The 20,496-nt window shown below is 44.6% G+C and overlaps 1 protein-coding gene across 1 annotated transcript in view; it reads right to left on the bottom strand.

Annotated features, from left to right (window-relative positions):
* The window catches only part of PRKD2 (protein kinase D2), a 369,389-nt gene that overhangs the window by 338,881 nt on the left and 10,012 nt on the right, over positions 1-20,496 (bottom strand). The window lies entirely within an intron of this gene.

Raw genomic sequence — 20,496 nt, 5'->3', positions numbered from 1 at the left:
GAGCCCACTCTGGACTGGGCATCAACTGGCACAAGTCCATCATTTTCCCGTTGACTAGCGGCACGTCCCAATGGCAGTGCGAGTTCCCGTTGGAATGGTGTTCCGACTCGGTGCGGTACTTGGGCGTTCAGATACATCTGAATACTGACGAAATTATTCTCCTCAATTATGGCCGCGCGATTGCCCGGCTAGAGACGCAGGTGGAGGGGTGGCTGCGCCTCCCGCTCTCCATGTCGGCCAGAATTGCCATTATAAAAATGGTTGTACTTCCCAGATTTCTGTATTTTTTTAATAATATCCCTATTCCTCTCACTCGGGCTTTTTTCTCCACCCTGCGGTCACATTTGATTAAGCTGGTTTGGGGCGGGAAGCGCCCCCGAATAAGCTGGAGGACTCTTACGCTCCCCCATGACAGAGGCGGCTTCGGTGTCCCGGATATGTACCTGCACTACTTGATTGCTCAATGTGCACACGCCTACGCCTGGTATCATCCCGACGCACGGATCCCGTTCCTTCGGCCGGAGGCGGATTTCGTGCTCCCGGGTCGCTTGTCGGAGGTGTTGCCCAAGGGGGTTCCCCGGAGCCCAGTGGACATACAAGCGGTGTCCACCACCAGCTGGGCCTGGGGTCGCCTGGCTCGTTATTTAGCCCAGCCTCGCCTGTACTCCTCTTCGCTCCCACTTCCCAACCCTGGGCTGCTGCCGGGTACGGGAGAACTCCTGGTGCAGCGCACTTTAACTAAGTTTAACCTCACTAAGATTGGAAATTTATACCCTGGCGGGCACATATTCTCGATGACGGAGGAAGCGCGTTTCAGCGAGGCTACGTTCATGGATAAGTTTGTACTATGCCGGCTTTATTGTGCGGCGCGGTCGGAAATCGCGGGATTCCCCCTCGAGCCGGAGTCCTTTGAGCCCCTCACCCTCCTCATTGATAAAGACACGGGAGCCCACATAGTTTCTAAGCTTTATAAGTCATGCACAGCTTTGGTTCCTTATTTGGATGCCCGGCTGCGGGCGGCTTGGGAGTCGGATTTGGGCAGGCCGATCACGGACGAACAATGGACCGTTTGCTGCAAAGTCACTAACACGATATCACTCAATAGTCGCCATAAGCTCCTTCATTACAAATTCCTTCGCCACTTCTACATGACCCCTGACAGACTCCACGCTATCGACCCCTCTCGACCACACACATGCTGGAAATGCGCTGCGCCACACGCCGATTTTGCACACCTGTCATGGACGTGCCCCAGACTGCAGTTATACTGGACACAGGTGCACGAGATCCTGGGCACTATGCTGGGGCTCACGTTGGTTCCCACACCCGAGGTTGCGCTGCTGGGCTACACGGTAAATTTCCCTAAGACTGTCCGAAGGCTCGCCTCTCTGGGCCTCCTGCTTGCTAAGCGAGAGATTGCTAAGCGCTGGGGGGATCGAATGGCCCCCACGGCGGATGCATGGCTCACTTCCATGGCTTTCTGCAGCACAAACAGCGAGATCTACTCTAGTCTCCTCCCCACTGTGGCGCGACCTAAGGACATTTGGGGCCCGTATAAGACATACATCGCTACCCTGCCGAGCTCTTCCCCACCACACTCCAGTTCCGGAATAGTGCCTACGGGAGTGGGGTGACCTGCGCGGCGCCAGGGTGTTAACTAGGGAGAATTGATGAACCTGGCAAGACGTTATGTTATCATGGCTGTTCTGATTGGGATGCTGGTCTGTGCGGGCGTGGGCTGGACGGGAATTGTGGGGCGACAGCTGAGGCAGTTGCGGAGATTGAACAATGGGCCCTTTGGCGGGCGGTTCTTCTTATGTTTCTTTTTGATCTCTTAAGGTTGGGAATGTTGGGGCGATTACGGGGGGCCACTGAACTGATGCCATTATTAGATACTGTTGATTATTTGGGGACCAGAGGTGTCATGATGTATCTTATTGATGGTCTATTATTGAACATACAGCCAATGTCTTTGTATTGTATTGATTTTGCAAACTTAAATAAAGCATTAAAAAAAAAAAAAAAGAAGCAAGGATACAAACTGCTTGCATTAGAGACTGCAATATATTTGTAAAAGTTACGCGTCTCAGATAAGAAACGTAGTATACAGTGAAGCCGTCGACCTGCTTATCAAGGAGGTTTTAAAAGTCCATGATGTCTAATCAAGCAATGAAAACAACAAAAGTAAAGGAAAATACAGAGAACTACAAAATACCTTGCGGCCTTCAAAGCTGCCCCAACACTTGTTAAACAAATGTCATTGTTATTCAAAAACAATTAGATGTACCAAATAAAACATACTGAATTCAATATCTCAAATTCATGCTCTCGCTTCAGATAAATAAATTCTAAACATCCCACAGAAATAACTCTATTTCAATATTTACCTTGAAGTCCAAGCCTCTAAAATCTCATGCCTGCAGTCTTAGAATTTGGGTTCAAAATCAAACATTGGCAAAGCCAACAGGTTTAGCTTTTGCCAGCCTGAAACATCATTTATGTTTTTTACCCACACATATGCATACAGCATTAAATATTTAGAAGTTATACTACTACTGTGTAAAGGTGGCATGCATATATTTGCAAAATCTAAAAATGACACACTGCAAAAATAAGTTAAAAACAAAACATGAAATTGAAGCAGAGACTGGCTAACCAGCCCTGGCACCAAAGTAAATTATTTTTAAAATCAGATGTGCGCAAGCAAAATACCACCTCTTACATTAAACGGAGATATGGACTGAATGGGGCTGATTCACTGCCCGAAGAGTGGATGGGTGGAAGCAAAAATGTGAATGACAGGACTGAAATGAAAATAAATTGTAAGTTTTAATTTAGCACTATGCTGAAAATGCCTATATTACATATCCCATAATAGCTGTGCATGAAAATAAGCAGAGGAAATACCTTTAACCAAGACCACACCCACTTGAAAGACAGTTGTCGAAACACATCACGGGGTCATGAAAGCTGCTGATTGGATAAAAGAAGATGCCAAAGCCTCTGGGAGTACAGTGTCTCCATTGGTGAAATATATATATATATATATATATATATATATATATATATATATATATATATATATATATATATATATATATATATATAGAGAGAGAGATAGAGAGAGAGCGGTATTGAGAGAGCTATGGATAGAGAGGGAAAGAGCATGAGCAAGCGCATGTGCTCTAGAGCTAGAAATCAAACAGCGAAAGAGCGGGTGTGTGTGTGTGTTTAAATAATTCTAATTAGTATTATTTATACTAAATTGTCCTAGGTTTGTTTTCTTTTTATGTAATCTTGTGTAATGCCAATTATGTACTGTAGATTGATGTTTTACAACATAAAGCCCAGTGGGCTTCTGGTTTGTACACGCTAGTAAATAAATAAAAATGCATAATATGCATTTTAAATATGATTTTTTGGGAAAACATTGGGCCTGAGCAACAGCTAAAGTTATCTCTGGCCAAGAACCAACAAGTATTGGCAATGCTAATAGGTCTGACTTTAATGAGCTGCAAATGGGAATATTCTTTTTACCTCCAGGGTACTGGGAATGGCAGCGAGAACCAAGAACGAGCACCTGCCTGCTCTGGCGTGATGGAACACGAGCACAACCAAGAATCTTGAGAAGAGAAAAGGAGCATGTGACAAGGCACGTAGGGATGATAAGTCGAGAAACTGAGTGCACCATGCAAAGTATCTTAAACGAGATCCGTTAATTCACTGGTAACCTTTGGAAGAAGTACACCTTTCATTTAACAGAGGCGCAGTGAGGTAAATTAAGTAACAGACAGGGCAGCTGCATTATGTACAATCCAAAGACTACAGTAACATTTCTAGGTAAGCCAAGCAAAACTCCATTCCTAAAACCCAAAGAGGATGAGATGCTCCATTCAACTCAGAGGCAAAGATGAATTTTTCTTAAGCTCTTCAACACAGATTAATACTGATTAGCAATCTTGTCAACGTGCAGGCAGAAAGAAGTTAAGATCGACATATATAGTAACAAAATTATTTTAGTCATGGTAACAGGGGCAATGGGTGTTCATATAGCCAGTGACTACCCAACAGATGTCCAGATCTTAGGACGATTCCCTAGAACTAGTAAGTCCCTTTTATCTACATTGAACTTCAAAATATTATTGGCCATCAACCATACAATTGATGCAAGACATTCCCGTCATTACAAACATGCTATTGTATCAGGAACGGGATATCAACTGCATAATTGAAAAAAAAAAAAACCTAAAGAGGTTAAGTCAACATAAAAAATCCCCACAAAGTGCACACAAAAAATCCTAATTAACCAATGTCCCGTGTTTTACTTTTAAAAAGAAAATGTACTTCAAAATACAAAGAACTATTTACTAAACATAACATTACAAATGACCACAATGAAATGAGAGATCTCCAACACCTCCTGTACTAGAGATCTATGCTCCTAGCTTTCTTAATATTAAACAATGGATAGTCTCTCTCCATGGTGTTTGTTCAGTTTATAACAGGAAGTTCATTCTATTGTAGTGGTCACAGAGTGACAATATAGAACTCTTTACAACTAATGTGCCACAGAGTTCTCAATGTAAACCCCATTTCAAACGTTTCTGTCAGAGTTCTCAGGGGTAAAACATAACTCACGGTTCTGAGGAGTAAGATTTCAGGTGGAATTAAAATTTGAACACAATCTTTATTCGGCAGCAGCTTAACCAGGGTGGAAATCAAGTACCCTAAAGAAATATCACAGAGGGCAGCTACCCCTGTAAAATGTATTCTCCTCCTGATATCGGTGAGGTACTATACGGCAACGTATGCACCAGCAGGCTTTAATCCCAAGAACTAGCATTGTCCCTATTTGGGCTTACTGAAAACATGACATTTTTCACAATCGAAACGTTAAGCCTACGGATTCTCTAGTGCTGTTCAAAACATAAAATGAGGGGGCTACTATATGTACCAGCACATTTAATAATCAATAAAGCACCTGTTTGTTTCTATAATGAAAATAAATAAACATGACCTTGTAGTCTCGGCCTAAAAAACCCAAACATTTTAGGAAGTATAGATGGACATGAATCTTAAATCTACCTCATTAAATATTAGGCATTTTTTGAGCCAGACCAATAAAGTGCCATATGTATTAAACCCCCTCCTATTGTATTTGTCAGTGATAGAGTTGGTCCAATCACTAAAAGATCAAACCAGATGTCCTCGAGCGAAGACAGAGCCACACATCTTGGAACCTCGAGTGCAAAGCGGGTCAAGCTATTATGAGAGGCTCCGTGGCTGCAGATGCTAACCATGTAACATTGTGAATCACGTTTGAATATGGGCCTCCACTCAGTATCCTGTGGATCCTGCTAATCTCCTGGTACAAAATAAAATGCGTAACAGTCTGTTGTGAAACATCTTATATCCTTGGGCAATATTTGCACTATATAAAATTACCACAAAATAAATGTGGACTCCACCTATTACACGATTTCTAATTTCATAGACCAACAATAAAAGGCAGTCCATTAACTTTATGTCAAAAGGGGATACCCATCTATTGGCTGAATTGAACAATATAAAACTAGAAAACCTGGGATCAATTCCACCTTCTTCCTTGGCCAAATTGTGCAATGCTGGGCAAATACTTTATTTCACTGAACCTTATGTTCATTGTCACATGAGTACCTCTACATGCATGAGTGCAGGATTTTTACTGATTTGATTGATTATCCTCCTCCTACCTCGCAGCCAAGACCAGGAACAAACTCCACCTTCACCTTTGACGAAGCCTGACACTGCACCAATTTTGAAAGGATCTCAAGACCTGGCTCTTCGAATGACCCAAAGGAGCTGCTCCCCCTCCCCTCCCTGTCCTCAGCATTTCGAGACCCTCACGGGCGAGTAGTGCAGTAGTGCGCCCTACAAAACCCCGATTGATTACTGTACAAACACCTCTTGTATTTGATTTTATAGACTATAATGTTGCTCCATCAAAAATAAGAATCTAGGCCAAAAATGTCCTCTAGCTTAGCTCTTATTACACTAATAGCATTGTCATCAAGGCAGTGGCAGGAATATTTCAGTATATGTTGAAAAACACTCACTTTTAATAAATATTTCTCAAATAGTGTGATGTACTAAGGTGAAGCTCTTCTGTGTGTTAAAAAAACTACGCTTTTTTAATTTTGAAAACCTCTTATAATTTTATTAAACAATCTTTGTTGAATGATTTACAAACCAAATACATTCAAGCCTTGTTCACGAGCTTTTAGAGTCAGAGGGAACCCTTAGCTCGGCTCTGGTTTGGCTCTCCCTGTTAATTTGTTTGCTCGCCCACCTCTAGTCAAACAGTTCAAAATGTAACTCCCATTCCTATTTTATTTGTCAGAGTCAAAATGTAAAGCCATTTCCTGTGGTGTTCGCCGTGGAGATAAGATATAAAACCCCTTCGTACTGTATTTGCTTGAGAGTTCACCATGCAAAACCACTTTGTTGCATTTGTCCGGGTTCACAATAATACCAGTTTCTATTGTATTTGTCAGAGTTCACAATGTGAAAAGCCTTTCAAGTCACATTATATAACCGCATCCTACTGTATTAATCAGTGTCGACAACCACATTCTTATTGCATTTGACCAAGTGTTCACAATGTGCCCCTGTCCTACTGCATTTGTCACAGAGTACACAATAGAAACTTCTTCCTATGTTTTTAGCAAGGTGCTCACCCCCTCCTATTGTATTTGAGAAGTCTGGTTTGAAATGTCCTGAAGCAGTCATAGTGGTAATGGACCCAAACTGCTTTTCTATCCTGGGGCCTGGGTCACTCAAACAGGGGACCAAGTACTCATTTTAGCACTTGAACCTCGGTGTTAATGAGGCAAACAGTCTGAGGCTAACATGGCGGGTGGGGAGGCTAGAAAAAAAAACTCGCCAACACTCAAAATAAAAAAAAATAAAAAACTTCAATCAATGTCCAGCCAATACTTTATATTAAAAAAAAAAGAAAAGTCCTGCAATGAACACAACTAAATTGTATGCAAAAAAGTACCTTTTTTACAAAATTTAAAGTGGAATTGCAAGTTGACGTCCTACCTAAATCACAGGAGGCACATCATGTACCCCGACGAAATAGCAAAGGGGCAAACAACTTGGTGCATCTAGTCTGCTCCTGTTATCTGTGTGGTAGATGGTAACTATTCACTCTTGCCAATAGGCTCTAACCGTAAAAACCAGCAGTGCTCCTATAGGGGCCTATTGAAACACAAACCTTTTCACCATCAGCACCTTTGTCACCACATTTAACAATCAATAAAATAAGCCTATTCGTTTTAACCTTAACATAAATATGACTATGTGGTCACTGCTCGATAAAACGATAAAAATATAGAATATTTTAGGTAGACCCAAGGAGTACTTAGACATGAATACAAAGCCTCCCTCTAAAATACCATGTGTTCACTTAGGTCAGATCAAGAACATGCAGTGACAAAGCCAATAGGCATCGCCTATACAAGACCTATTGGCTTTGGCAATGTGTGTTTGCTATGTTGTCCACCAGTGTGGCTGCTGTTCAGCATGGCTAAAAGTTAGTGGTGTGCATTGTCCTAGAGTGGAGGGGGGGGGGGGGGGGGGGAGTAGTGTGTCGTACACTGGATTTGTTGGAGTAGAATTGAGTAGGGGGCAGTAGAGTGAAGTAGAGAGTATTTGAGTGCAGTGCCAGAGTGTAGTGGAGTGCCGTAGGGTGGAGCGCCCCAGGGTGGATTGGATTGGGGTAGAGTGTGTGGATTGGAGTGAGGTGGGGTGGATTAAATGGGGTGAGGTTGAATAGATTAGAGTATGGTGATTTGGAGTGGGGTGAATTGGTGTGGAGTGGAGGGGGTGGATTAGATCGGGCCAAAGGGGGTGGTCATAAACAGCCTTTCCAAAGCAAAATCAGGCTCCCCCAATGACTTATGTCCCCCAAAAACGATGGCACTCTTAGCCACCAGCTGTGCTCCAGCGGTCAGAGATATTTTCAACTCTTCTCTAACTACGGGCATCATCCCTACAGCTTGGAAAGAGGCAACTGTCCGGCCTATTTTAAAGAAACCCTCAGCGGACCCGTCCATTCTCTCTAACTACCGCCCCATTTCCTGATTACCATTATTGGGGAAAGAACTGGAAGGTATTGTAAATAAACAACTTTGCACCTATCTTGAACATAATGGTATTCTAGACCCCTCACAATCGGACTTTCGGAAAGGTTTCAGTACAGAAACTGCGGTACTGGCAGTAACCTATTCACTTAGACGAATAGTTGATGTCGGGGGTTCAGTAATCCTGATTCTTCTAGATCTCTCCGCAGCTTTCGATACCATCTCGCACACAAAGCTGGCGGAGAGACTAGTCGCTGGGGGCATAAAAGGAACTGCTCTGAAATGGTTAAAGCATTTATCTGACAGATCTCAAACAGTTACGGTGGGGCCCTACTCCTCGCCGAAAATGCCTTTGAAGAGGGGTGTTCCGCAGGGCTCCTGTTTAAGTCCGACCCTGTTCAATATCTATATGTCTCCTCTGGCGAAGATAGTTGAACTGCTGGGTTTTGACATCATCTCATATGCAGATGATACTCAGCTCATGTTCACTATTGGAGATAATTTAGAGAATGAGAAAATCCGCTTTGCTAACGGCCTAAAGACAATATATGACTGGATGACGGCCAACTATCTTCAACTAAATCCAGACAAATCAGAGGTCATGCTACTAGGCAGAGCAACTGAGGTCTGGGCAAATGATTGGTGGCCCACCCAGTTGGGCGTTGCCCCTACCCCCAAGGCTTCAGTCAATGATCTGGGAATAAAAATCGATAGGGCTTTGTCGATGAAAGAACGTATCATCAACACATCTGCCACATGTTACTACAGTCTACGGCTTCTGAGGAAAATCCTTCCTTATATGCCTACTAACCTTCGTAGGACCCTAGTACAGGCTTTGGTCACCAGCCGTTTGGATTACGGCAATGCCTTGATGGCAGAAGTAGGTGAGAACCTCCTTGCCAAGCTACAGGTAGTTCAGAATACTGCTGCAAGGATGATCTTAAATCGCCCTGCAGGAACTCCTTCTCTACCGTTACTCAGAGAACTCCATTGGCTTACGGTGAAAAAGAGATCCTTCTTTAAGATCTGCTGCTTCACCTACATCGTCTATAACAACAGAGGGCCTCTCTACCTACAAAAAAAATTGTTTAAACATTCTCCCTCAAGGAACCTTAGATCTAGCTCTCATGGTCTATTGCTAGTTCCCCGTTTCCGTCTCTTCCGAACGGGAGGCAGATCTTTCTCATATCTGGCCCCAAAATACTGGAATCAGCTTCCCTATGCTTTACGATCCATCCCCAGATATGAGCTGTTTAAGAAGAAACTGAAAGCCTTTCTGTTCTGAACCTTCCTCTAGCCCTCTTTTTTGGTTCTCTGTTTTTGGATTGTTAGTTTATTATGCAGCGCCGAGATTCCCCTGGGTGATTGGAGCGCTTTATAAATAAATAACATAACATAAACCATAACATAACATTTATAGTGGGGTAGATTTGGAACGGATGGGGTGAATTGGAGTGGGGTGGATTGGACTGACTGGAGTGAACTGAACTGGGGTGGTTTGGATAGGGGGTCGAGCGGGGTGGAGTGGAGTGGTGTGCATTGGAATTTGGAGGACTGGATGAGGTGGGGTGTATTAAGATTGGAGTGGGTGGATTCAATTGGGGTGGAGTGGAGTGATAGGGGTGGGGTGGATTGGATTGGGGCGAGGTGAGCTGAATTTGGCTGGGTTGGGGTGGATTGGAGTGAGGTGGATTGGAGTGGGGATGAGTCTGGCATATTGGGAGTGGGGTAGACTGGTTTAGATTGGAGTGGGGCGGACTGGTTTGGATTGGAGTCGGGCAGCCTTATGTGGGGCATACTGTTTTGGATTGAGGGATTAGATTGGGAAGGGAGTGGGTGAATTGGATTGGAGTGGGTGAATTGGAGTGGGATGGATTAGATTAGAGTGAGGTGGGGTGGATTGGATTAGAGTGAGGTGGGGTGGATTGGATTAGATTGGGGTGGGGTGGATTGGGTTGGGCTGAATTGGTGTGGGTGGACTGGATTGTGGCAGATTGGAGTGGGGTGAATTGGGATGTGTGGGTGGTTTGGGATTAGGCTTTGGAGAGTGGCAGAATATTTTTGGATTGGAAGGGGACACATTGTTTTGGAATGGAGTGTGGCAAATTGGCGTGGACCAGATTGGGGTGGATTGGTGCAGGGTGAATTGGATTGGTCTGGGGTAGATTGGATTGGTCTGGGGTAGATTGGATTGCGTGGGGAGGATTGGTGTGGGGTGAAGTGGGGTGGATTGGAGTGTACTGCATGATTAGGCGTTAAAGCATAATTTCAGAAATTACACATTAGAAAGAAATAATGTGGATTTGCATTAAAATAATCATCATCTTTTGAGAATAGTGCTCACGAGCAAAAACAAACGAAAACAGGAGTGCAAAGTGAAACAAGAAGACTTGGCAAAATAAAAGAAAGTTAACTATAGAAGATGAATCCTTGCAATTTTGTTTGTACTGCTGGGCACGTTTTTGCCAGTCACACAGCTTCTGTTTGCAGGGAATTAAAAGTTAAACAGAACAAAATAATACCTCAAACAAGTCAGGAGCAGCAGACAGGCACTGATTAAGTTGAATCAATCAGTGCTTGCTCCCAGCTCCACACAAAGGAACAGAAATGGCGTTAGGCCTGACATGACAAATTACCAGGCTGTAAAGAAAGAGGGCCACGCTAGTCAACAAATGGTAAGGAACGGGCAGGCTGCAAGCCCTTTTATGTATACAACAGTGTCTTACAAGCGAGATGCACGCGCTAGCGCATGCCCTCGCAGGCTCGACCCTAAAAAGGGACAGGTGTACTGAAGCCCTTTCTGGTGCAACTGTCAGCGAGATCACAATGTAAAGTCACTGTTTATGGCAGTTTAATGTAAAAGCCACCCTATAGTATGTCACCGTTCAAAATGTGAAATCCCTTCCTATTGTGCTGGTCATGGAGTTACACCAAGAGAAGCCCCAGTCTACAGAATTTGACCTGGGGTCTATGTTAATAATGTCCCTTTCAGTTATGAGCAAGGGAACTACTCCTTAGGTAGACTAACAAAACTATTTTTTCAAGAAAATGCTTGTAGAGGAGATCATCATGTGGGAGGAGCCACTGCTCCTTCTTAGGTCGTAGCCTACCAGACAGCGCAGGTGTAGGATATGTGAAAGACACCCTGGGGAGTTTCAGAAAGTTAACCTGGGGATACATTCTGCCCGTTGCTTACCATTGGCTTTCTAGTTTGTAACTTATGTTTTCTTGCTTTTCATTTGCTGGCTTATGCTCGATCGGTTCACTTCCTCCCTCCCATGTTAAAACCTTATTTACAAGTATTCATCCGAGAACTCCCTCTCTGTAAATAGACCTGTGAATCTTGTTCTTACCGCGTTACATTTGTGTGCATTCAATGGCAGATGTAAATGTCAAGCGGTGACTTCTAGAGAGCTTGTGCTTTGGACTGACCTCAAAGTGAAAGCATTTTTAGGAAAGAGGAAAGCAGATTAGCCTCCGCATGGAACTCACTGGTGCTCCTCCAATGTGCCATTTACATGGCTGTAACATAACCCTTAAGGAGCACATCATGTATGAACTTCTACTAACTTTGGCCCTTAGAGTAAAAGATGTAAAAAAAATACTATTTGTCGTTTAAATTTTCAATATTTGTTCCAATGCTACCCAGTAATGGGAGGATTGGCATTTACCCTCACACAGTATTACTGCTAGAAGCCACGAAGTGCGTTACTTTTGCAACTGGCAGCAAAGTATTAGAAACCGGATGTACTTTTTCACATCCATTTACATTTCAAGCACAGCCACTTACATTCCACTCACATGAATGTTGTACCGTTGACATGTTTGCCATCATTTCTCCACCATTAAAATTAAAATTAAAAAACTATGACATGGTCAATGCTGGCTGTGTAAAACAGCTGTTTGCCTTACTGTCAGCCATGCTGAAACATGGCTAAGAAATATTGGCTAAGTCAATAGATCTCACATTAGTGAGACCTATTGGCTTTGCCAGTGCTCGTTTTTACTGCTACTGCTTACAGCTCTACTTTTGATCGCATAAGCCCTCACAGACTGTTAACCCCCCCCCCCCCCCCCCCCCCCCCAAAAAAAGGGCCTGTTCGAGGGTGTTCCCAAAACACCTAACTACTAAATTAATCTGTTGGAACTCATATGAGAAAACAATGGCCTGCAGGCTTTAACACAGTATAATAATAGGCTTTAACGTGTGCTTTCGCAATGAATAATTCCAGTCTACTGCCTTTATCATTACTTTTCAAAATTAACAGATCTGACCTATCGCATCTGACATAACTTTAATCAATTAAAAAAAATCAAATCTCCAGCTTTAATGATTGGTTTATCACCATAACCAACTACGGTCTACTGTACAGCGCATAATCTGTCCAACACAAGCACTCTTTTTAAGCAGAAGCACACCATTTTGTACCCAATCAATTCCAGTAAGGAGGAAGATCAATATGTAGATGGAGCAAAAGCCCCAGTCTGTAGAGTTTCTTTAAAGCTTTTTTCTTGATCATATGTGGCGAGGTGACAGCAGTGATCACTAACCCGAACTAAGAAGCATTTGCAATGCAACAGGTCTCGCATTTGCGAGAATCTAAGCTATTGGCATTGTAAATGACAATGCATTTTATTTATCCGTTTTGATAATTAACATAAATAAAAGGCACTGTCATCTACAATGAAAATAGCTCAAACTCTTGTAAATGCGAGACCTTTCATTTCAAAGAAGCGGTCGCCATTGTCCCGGGCTGCTTGGAAAGTGAAAGAGAACATAGAGCGTTAAATGTTGCAGGAAAGCATGTCGTGCCTGCAGTAGGAGAAAGTCATTAAAGTAAATAGTGCTTACAGACTAAATAAGGCATACTGTGTAACAGTAGAAGTAAAAGGGCCAGTCCTCATGGGAGGTTACAAATGAAGAGAAGTCGGTACTAAGGAGGGACTAACAAACCTATTAACAAATCAGAAGCCAGCATTTACTAAGGACAATGAAACAAGCCAACGAAAAATGTGTGTGGAGGGTGGGCAAGCTTCAAGTCAATACTCGAATACAGCATGCCTCGCAGAGCAGGGCATACGCTTCCCAGGCTCAACCTAAAAAGGGCTCTGTAGATGTGCAAGATGCGATCTGCTTTGAAAGGCAAAAAGGAAGTGCGAGAGGGACTCACCGTACACTATCTTGAGGAAAAGGCCACCCGAGATGGATTGGTAAAGAAGCTCCTTAGATAAACGTTTCTGCTTTGACAAACATGTCATCCATTACCATTTGCAACTCCCATAAAAAAACATATAATACCACAAAAACATTATTCTCAGCAGAGACTACAGAGCAGAAATTCTTAAACTGATCCACGGTACCCTAGGTGTCCGTGACTTTTTTAGACTATTAAATAATTTTAGCAGTTTAATAATGTATGTAATTATAAAAAAGTAAAATGTAAAAATGAATATTTTTTAGAATCAGTAAATGTAGCGAAATAGGGAATTTGAGGCTAAACATTAACTTAGTTTCTTCAGGTTGATTTGTGGGAGCAGCCCAAGTGCAGCAAACACAATCTAATATGGATGACTGGAGGCCTCAAATGAAGTGCTGGCATGCACCGCATTAGGAGAGAAAACAAGCATTTGCAATGCAATAGGTCTCGCATTGGTGAAGGTTAGAGCTATTGGTGTTGTAAATGGCAATGTTTTTCCATTTACACTAGCAATGGAAGCCCATATAAGTGTCACTGAAGCATGTTTCACACGACACGTGAAAAAACAGTATATATGACTAACCAGATAGTCAACAGTTTGAAAGCCTGCGTTTAATTTCAACAGATACAAAACAGGCTTCTCTTTGTGTTGCTGCATGAAGGAAACCGAATACATATGTAGACATTGCACGGGGTTGCGATTGGGTACACATATAAAGGGGGAGGGGTGGAGAAAATGGACCTTCGGAGGTGTCAGCTGGGCTGACTGCTTGGAAGCAGTGCTGTGCACGGTGCCCTATAGCCTTGTATGCCGCCAGCTCTGAACTCCGCAGAGTTGAGCTGTAATGCAGTAAAGCACTTCCCCTGCTCTGGGCTCAGCTGTCTGCTCATTTTGTTCACAAGGCACCTACAAGTAAGGAGCAGAGTGGAGGGCAGAGACGCGGTATGTAATAACAGTCCGCTGCCGCCCTCAGTGTGAGTGACTGCTGAGAGTGAGAGGGAGTGATCGACAGGCTGCAGGCGGTGATGCAGAGTTAATTACATGTTAAGAAATTATCTGGACGTTTGTTGTCCATGTAGCGTGTGCTGTGGAGATGTAGAAGTGAAAGCGCAGTATCCAAGAAGTGGCCGCTGTGCTGAGCCAAAACACTGCATTCTGCCATGCGGAGCAGGGATACCTCGACACGCCCCTACAAGTCTCGAGCCCACCATATTGGCTGTGGGATGCGAGAGATTTGTGAAACCGGAGGAAGAAAATTAACTGAAAATATAGTTGAAGTGTTAACCTCCATTTAAATGGTTAAAAAGCCTCTAGGGTCTTAAATCTCACAGAGATTGGCTGCTGTGACAAGTGAGCAGCGCTCAGAAGTCAGCGGCAAGGGAAGTGGTTGAAGACGGAGGCGGGGTGGGGAGAGGAGAGGCTTGGTTAGGAGAGCAACAGTGATTGGGGGACGGGAGAAGAACCAGCTGTTGGTGGAGCGCGTTCGGAAAGGCAATACATTGGTTTGCTAGTCTGAAATAAAGAGTTGTAAATACGCTGTAGTGGGTTGTGTAAAAAAGCTGTGCCGTTTATGAACAGTTAAAGGTGCACTAAAATTGAAAGAGGCTCCATTTAAAAATAAAGGCGTACTGCCATGGTATGTGTTAATGCGCAGCGCTCACCTCTGCCACGCCTTACATTTAATTTGAAAGCGGCGCCGTGGAGAAAAATGAAAGACGCACTGCTATGCTGCTCCTTAAATTTAAACTGGAAGCAGCGCCATGAAGAAATTAAAGTAATCCATTATCGAGTGATAGCAAGTCCTGCCGGTTGTTGCTTGTACTGCTAAATATGTTTCTCATACGTCACAGGAACAAAGATGCGCCCTGGCGAGTCAGTTACAGTGTACGATCGGGGCAGTAAATGAGAGCCGACAGAAATAAAGAGTTGTAAATACGCTGTAGTTTAATCCAATAAGTATACAGAATCACCGGTATACTTATTGGATTAAACTACTTCTTCTCCTTCAACTTGGTATCTCTTTACTTAACAAATGGGTTGTGAAAAAAAGCTGCGCGGTTCATGCACAGTTAAAGGCGCACTAAAATTGAAAGCAGCTCCATTTAAAAATAAAGGGATAATGCCATGGTATGTGTTAATGCGCGGCGCTCACCTCTGCCACGCCCTACATTTAAATTGAAAGCAGGGCTGTGGAGATAAATGAAAGACGCACTTCATGTCATTACTTGGGGCCATGTTCCCCAAAACGAATATTCCTGGCATTGGGCCTGGCCAAGGCTCGGTCTGTGTTAGTATATTCCGTCACAGCATCAAGCCAAAACCCTTCCACAGAGAAGGGGATGGCTCAGTGTTTCCAGTCGGCTCCAGCACGGTTTCTTCCGTCCCTCGCAGGGTTCCTGGAGAGATGCAAGGACCCCCACGGCTAACAGTCAAGGGAAAAGGAGAGTGTTTTTTGTCGAGTATGCACTCCAATTTCAATGTGCCTCCGTAGAGCTATGGTCAACATGCCAATCTTGACTCATCAAACCATACTCTCACAGGATAAGGGACTGGGGGGGATTATTATCAAGCATGGAGTTAAAATTATCCCTGGAGAATTCCCATAGAAGCCCACGTTGACACCAGAACAAGGGCTTCTACGGGAATTCTCTGCAGCATATTATCAAGCCCATTATCGCCGCTTTAGCGGCAGTTTTCTGCCGCTAAAGCGGCGATAATTTTAACGCCGTGCTTGATAATATGCCCCTGGGGGCTTTAGACTTACTCTTATACCGTTCTCCTCTCTTCTGCTGCCTCATACGAAAGGCAGTGTCCTTTCATCCCCTCATACCAAAGCTACCAGCGTCCATGTTTTTTTTGCAGAGTTTTATATAGTGCGAACTTGACCCGAATCCAATAAGGTATCAGAGCGCTTTACATAGCACCAGTTACATTACATGAGGACACACATTCATTTTTGTAAGGCACGGGGAGATTAAGGGGCATATCAGCAAGGCGAGGCGATCGAATTATCGCTGCTTTTGCGGCAATTTCGGCCGAAAAACGGCGATAATTTTATCGCCTAATTAGCAAGCTCACACTAACGCGTGAAAACTTGCGTTAGCGTAGGAATTCCTAACGCCCAGCTTTGCATCTCTAATGAGATGCAAAGTGGGCGTTCCTGACATGACAGGAGAAATGTCGCTAAGCGACATATCTACTATCATCAAGCCCTAGGCTATGAAGCATAGCGGCAAGAAAAGTAGCGATAACCCCTGTTACCGCTACTTTCCTTACGCCTGCTTCAGGACTGACTTAGCCATGATATCCTATGGAAGGTGGATATCATGGCTAAGTTTGTGGGGCCCTATCAACAAGCTAACGCCACATTGCGTGAGATTATCGCTGGGTTTCCAGCGATAATCTCACGTTATGCAGTTAGCGTGAGGATTTTTATCGCTTTTGAGATAAGCGTTGCTAATAGCACGCTATCTCAGCGATAAAAATCCACGCTAGCCGGCGATAATTATCCTAGCGCTAAGTGTGCTTAGCGATAATTATCGCTGTTGTTGCTCATATGCCCCCAAGTGATTTGCCCAGAATCACAGGATGTTTAGCGTCGTTACCGAGACTCGAACCCAGTTCCCGCAGGTCCGAGGTCGAGCGCCCTAACCGTTAGGCCAACTCCTCTGTTCATGCGCAGCATCTCGCTGGGATGAGGCCTCCAGAGGTGCCTTTTAAAGAGAGCATCACCAAAATGCTATATTTATAAAGAGAATCTCTGTAGAAATTCTTTGGAAATAGAGGATTACCGACTCAATGGCGCCAAGTCTTAACCAGGCAAAACTTATGGAAATCACTTATGAATTGATCTTTTGTGTGTGACCCATTGACCAGATTAAATTGGTTTTAGATGTGCGTCACTTACACTTCAAGAAGGATTTCTTCACCACAGTCTTGTAGAACAGCCTGGGGTGAAATTAATCAATCCATAAACCAATTTGCAAATAAAGCATCTGAGTCAGGGACTGTTAAAGTAATTTGCAGAGGATCACACAACTTGATCCAGAATGGAGGATCAGGATTCGTTCTCCAGATTTCAGAGTCAGCAACTAAGTGACTGTAGAGACCACTGTTTTCGCATCATGGAAGCCATATTGCTAACCGTATTTTAAACGGCTATTTTCGCCGGAAATAGAAAGTGAGGTTTGTCTTCAACGGTTCGTCAAGCATTGTAACAACATACTTCAGAGAGTTCTGGAGGGCGATGGAACACATGCCTGGAGGGATTTTTCCCTTAGACTACAGCGAAGCAGTAAGAACCAAATGAAAAATTAACAAAAAGAAAGGTTTAATTTTTCAGGTTCCTGAGACTGCAATCGCCCTATTTCATGAAGAAAATCGGACCAGTTTCGGGTCGGAACATGTTAACATTGGGAAAGGAAGCTGTGTCCATTGGCGAACTAGATACTGGTGGCAGTGAGGCGCCGAGTGGCGGCCAGCTCACCATCCAGCGGCTTCCTGACTCTTTAGCGATGATAATTTACTTTTCAAGTCCCCCCCTCCCCCGTGATGGCCGTGAGATTTTTGAACGTGTTCGGAATGTCAAGGTTGTGCGAGGCTTGGGAACCGCTTAAAAGGGAAGGGACCACAAGTCAAAACAAAGTAACGAAGCAACAGGAAATGCGCAGCCACAACTGGAGCGTGCTGTCTGCGCACCTGGAGTTATATGGCAGCTGCCTTTCCAAACCAGTGTGAGCGCGTGTTGTGCTCAACGCAACAGCGCTCGCCATGACGTATTTGCTCGGCTTTCTCGCCTGCTAAAGGTTTGTCTTTATGGGGCCATGTGTTTGGCCCCATAAAGATAAGAAACCTTTTGCGACCAAAGCAAAGCAGGCGAGGCCGTCCAAATGGGACGGCTCAGAAAGCCGAACAACAACGTCACAAAGAGCTCTTTTCCAATGGCTGGCCACCATTTAGCATAAACGGTGACGCCAGCCAATGGAAAAGAGGGGCGGGGCTTAATGCCCCTTACAGAAAATACTCCATCGCATTAGATCTCGCCAGCGAGACTGTGCATGCGCGCAGCCTACAACAGGCGAGACCGCGCATGCGCGCAGCCTACGCCAGGCGAGACCTAAAAACTACAGTCTAGCATATCAAATTATCTTTTACAAACAAAACCAAATATTGAAAAGCCCCAACCTTCCAATTAAAATTAAACTTTTGATTTTGGTATTTTTTTTTCCTTGTGATTTAAAGAAACTATATTGTAATTTCAATAATGGCTTGCTTTTATTTATTTCTGTATTCTGTTGACCTTTTTTGAAGTTCCAATTATAAAGATTACTTAGGTGGGGGAACCCCGGCTTCCATTAATGATTCAGTGAGGTCCACAGAAAACAAAAGGTTAAGACCCGCTACCCTAGAACAAGATTTGTTGTCCACCCAGGATGCCGAGGCCAAGTTTCACCAGCCCTTTGCAGTACAAGCTGGCTCCTAGCGCATCTCACAAACAACCTTTTACAGACAGAGTTCATCTATCCTCGTGAAAATATGTAAATATTATGCACTAAAACCATTAAAAAAAATTCTGTGCATCTGGGCAACAGAGCCACTGTGGACCACTGCACGTTCTCGAAAATCCACCTCTTATCCTAAAACTCCACGACTATGAACAAGTACGATATCGCAGTAGCTAGTGCATTTACCCAGTCCTGGTTTTTCAGCCAACAGCAAAAAAAGCACACTGGCTAAACAATTCCCTTACAACAAGAGTCCAGGTGAGCTATGAACAACGGAGAAAAAGCTCATCTAGAAACCAATGTGGTACACTTCAGCATCAGCACCAAAAGCTGCGTTATGTCGCAAAAGCGCTATATAAAACAACCATGAGATAACAGAACAATAGCCTCTAAAAATATACCACTTTAGTTCACAAACAATCCTACATTACATCCTCGTCCCTCCCTCGCTTCCATTCCTTACGCATTGAGGCATCCCTGCCTCACCAGACACCCATACCACGTGATTTATCACGCGGGGACTAAAAGTAGCCCCCACCCCCCTCAAACCTCCTGTTTTCTTCTTGTCTCACCTGTTTAGATGCGCGTACCACACGCTGGCCGTTTGCGGTGCTGCGGTCTTCTTCTGAAGTTCTTCGTAATTGGATTCTTCGTGGGGGTCTTCTCCCTCATTGCTCTCTGCCTGCGGGGCCTGGCGGTGCTGGCCTGGGCAGCGCAATGCCTTCCCTCGCCGTGTCTGCAGTAGCGGTGCCCTCTTGGTGGTGGAGCGGGCAGGGTCCGGCTAACGGAGTCACCGGTCCTGTGTGGCTGGGGCTGTCTTTCCGGGTTGGAGGCCGGAAGGGGAAGGGGAAGCGGCAGCGGTGGGGACGGCAGGGATCCTCGGCTGGCTGTTTCTGCTCCTGCTTACAGTAAGGGCCTCTTGTGAGGCCGTTTTTATCCTTTGTTTTGCTGCTTGGTTTATGGGGGGAGGTCTCTCTTCCTCACTCTGTCTTGGCTGATATTTGTTTGTCTTCTGCGGTGCAGTTGTTGGTGTCTGTCTTTGGGTGGCTTGCCACGGCTATTCGGGGGTGACGGACTGCTCCGGCTTGCTTGTCCACATACTACAGCGGGCCATGCTCCTAGCTGTCGTCTCTTTGGATGTGCTTCGTTCTTCTGCCGTGGCTTCTGGTTCCTTAGTCCTGGCTCCCTGTGGATGCGTGACTAGAAGGCAGATTCTTCGGAGGTTTCCTCTCTCCTCGAGTTCCCCTTTGTTGGCTTGATGCTTTTTGGTGTGGAGTTGGACTGTTGGATCACGGATGCCTTCGAGAACCGTGATCTTGCTCTGCCTTGCAGGGCGAGTCGTCGGCTTCTCTCTCTCGCCGCTTCTGGATTCCGACTCTTTTCTCGGCTCTTCTGGTCTTCCCTGTGGTACTCCAATCCTTTTCAGGCCATTGGCATCAGTTCCTGCCCAAAGAGGCGTCTGCCGTGGCGGGTCCCAAGGGTCTGTCGGATGCCTTCACATGGACGTTCTGACAACGGCGGCGAGGCGGCCTCTTGGCCTTTGGGCGTGTGGCTGTTTTTTCCTAGATGCTTGGTGGCTGGTTGTGTGGGGTCACTGGGCGTTGGATATTGTCGTGAGAGGTTGTCCTATCGACTTTGTCGCTGTTCCACCCGGTTGGGGCTCCATC

The sequence above is a fragment of the Triturus cristatus genome, chromosome 9 (genome assembly GCF_964204655.1).
Source record: "Triturus cristatus chromosome 9, aTriCri1.1, whole genome shotgun sequence".
Taxonomy (NCBI): domain Eukaryota; kingdom Metazoa; phylum Chordata; class Amphibia; order Caudata; family Salamandridae; genus Triturus; species Triturus cristatus.
The sequence above is the reverse complement of the archived record's forward strand: the minus strand, read 5'-3'. Positions and strand labels throughout refer to the sequence as shown.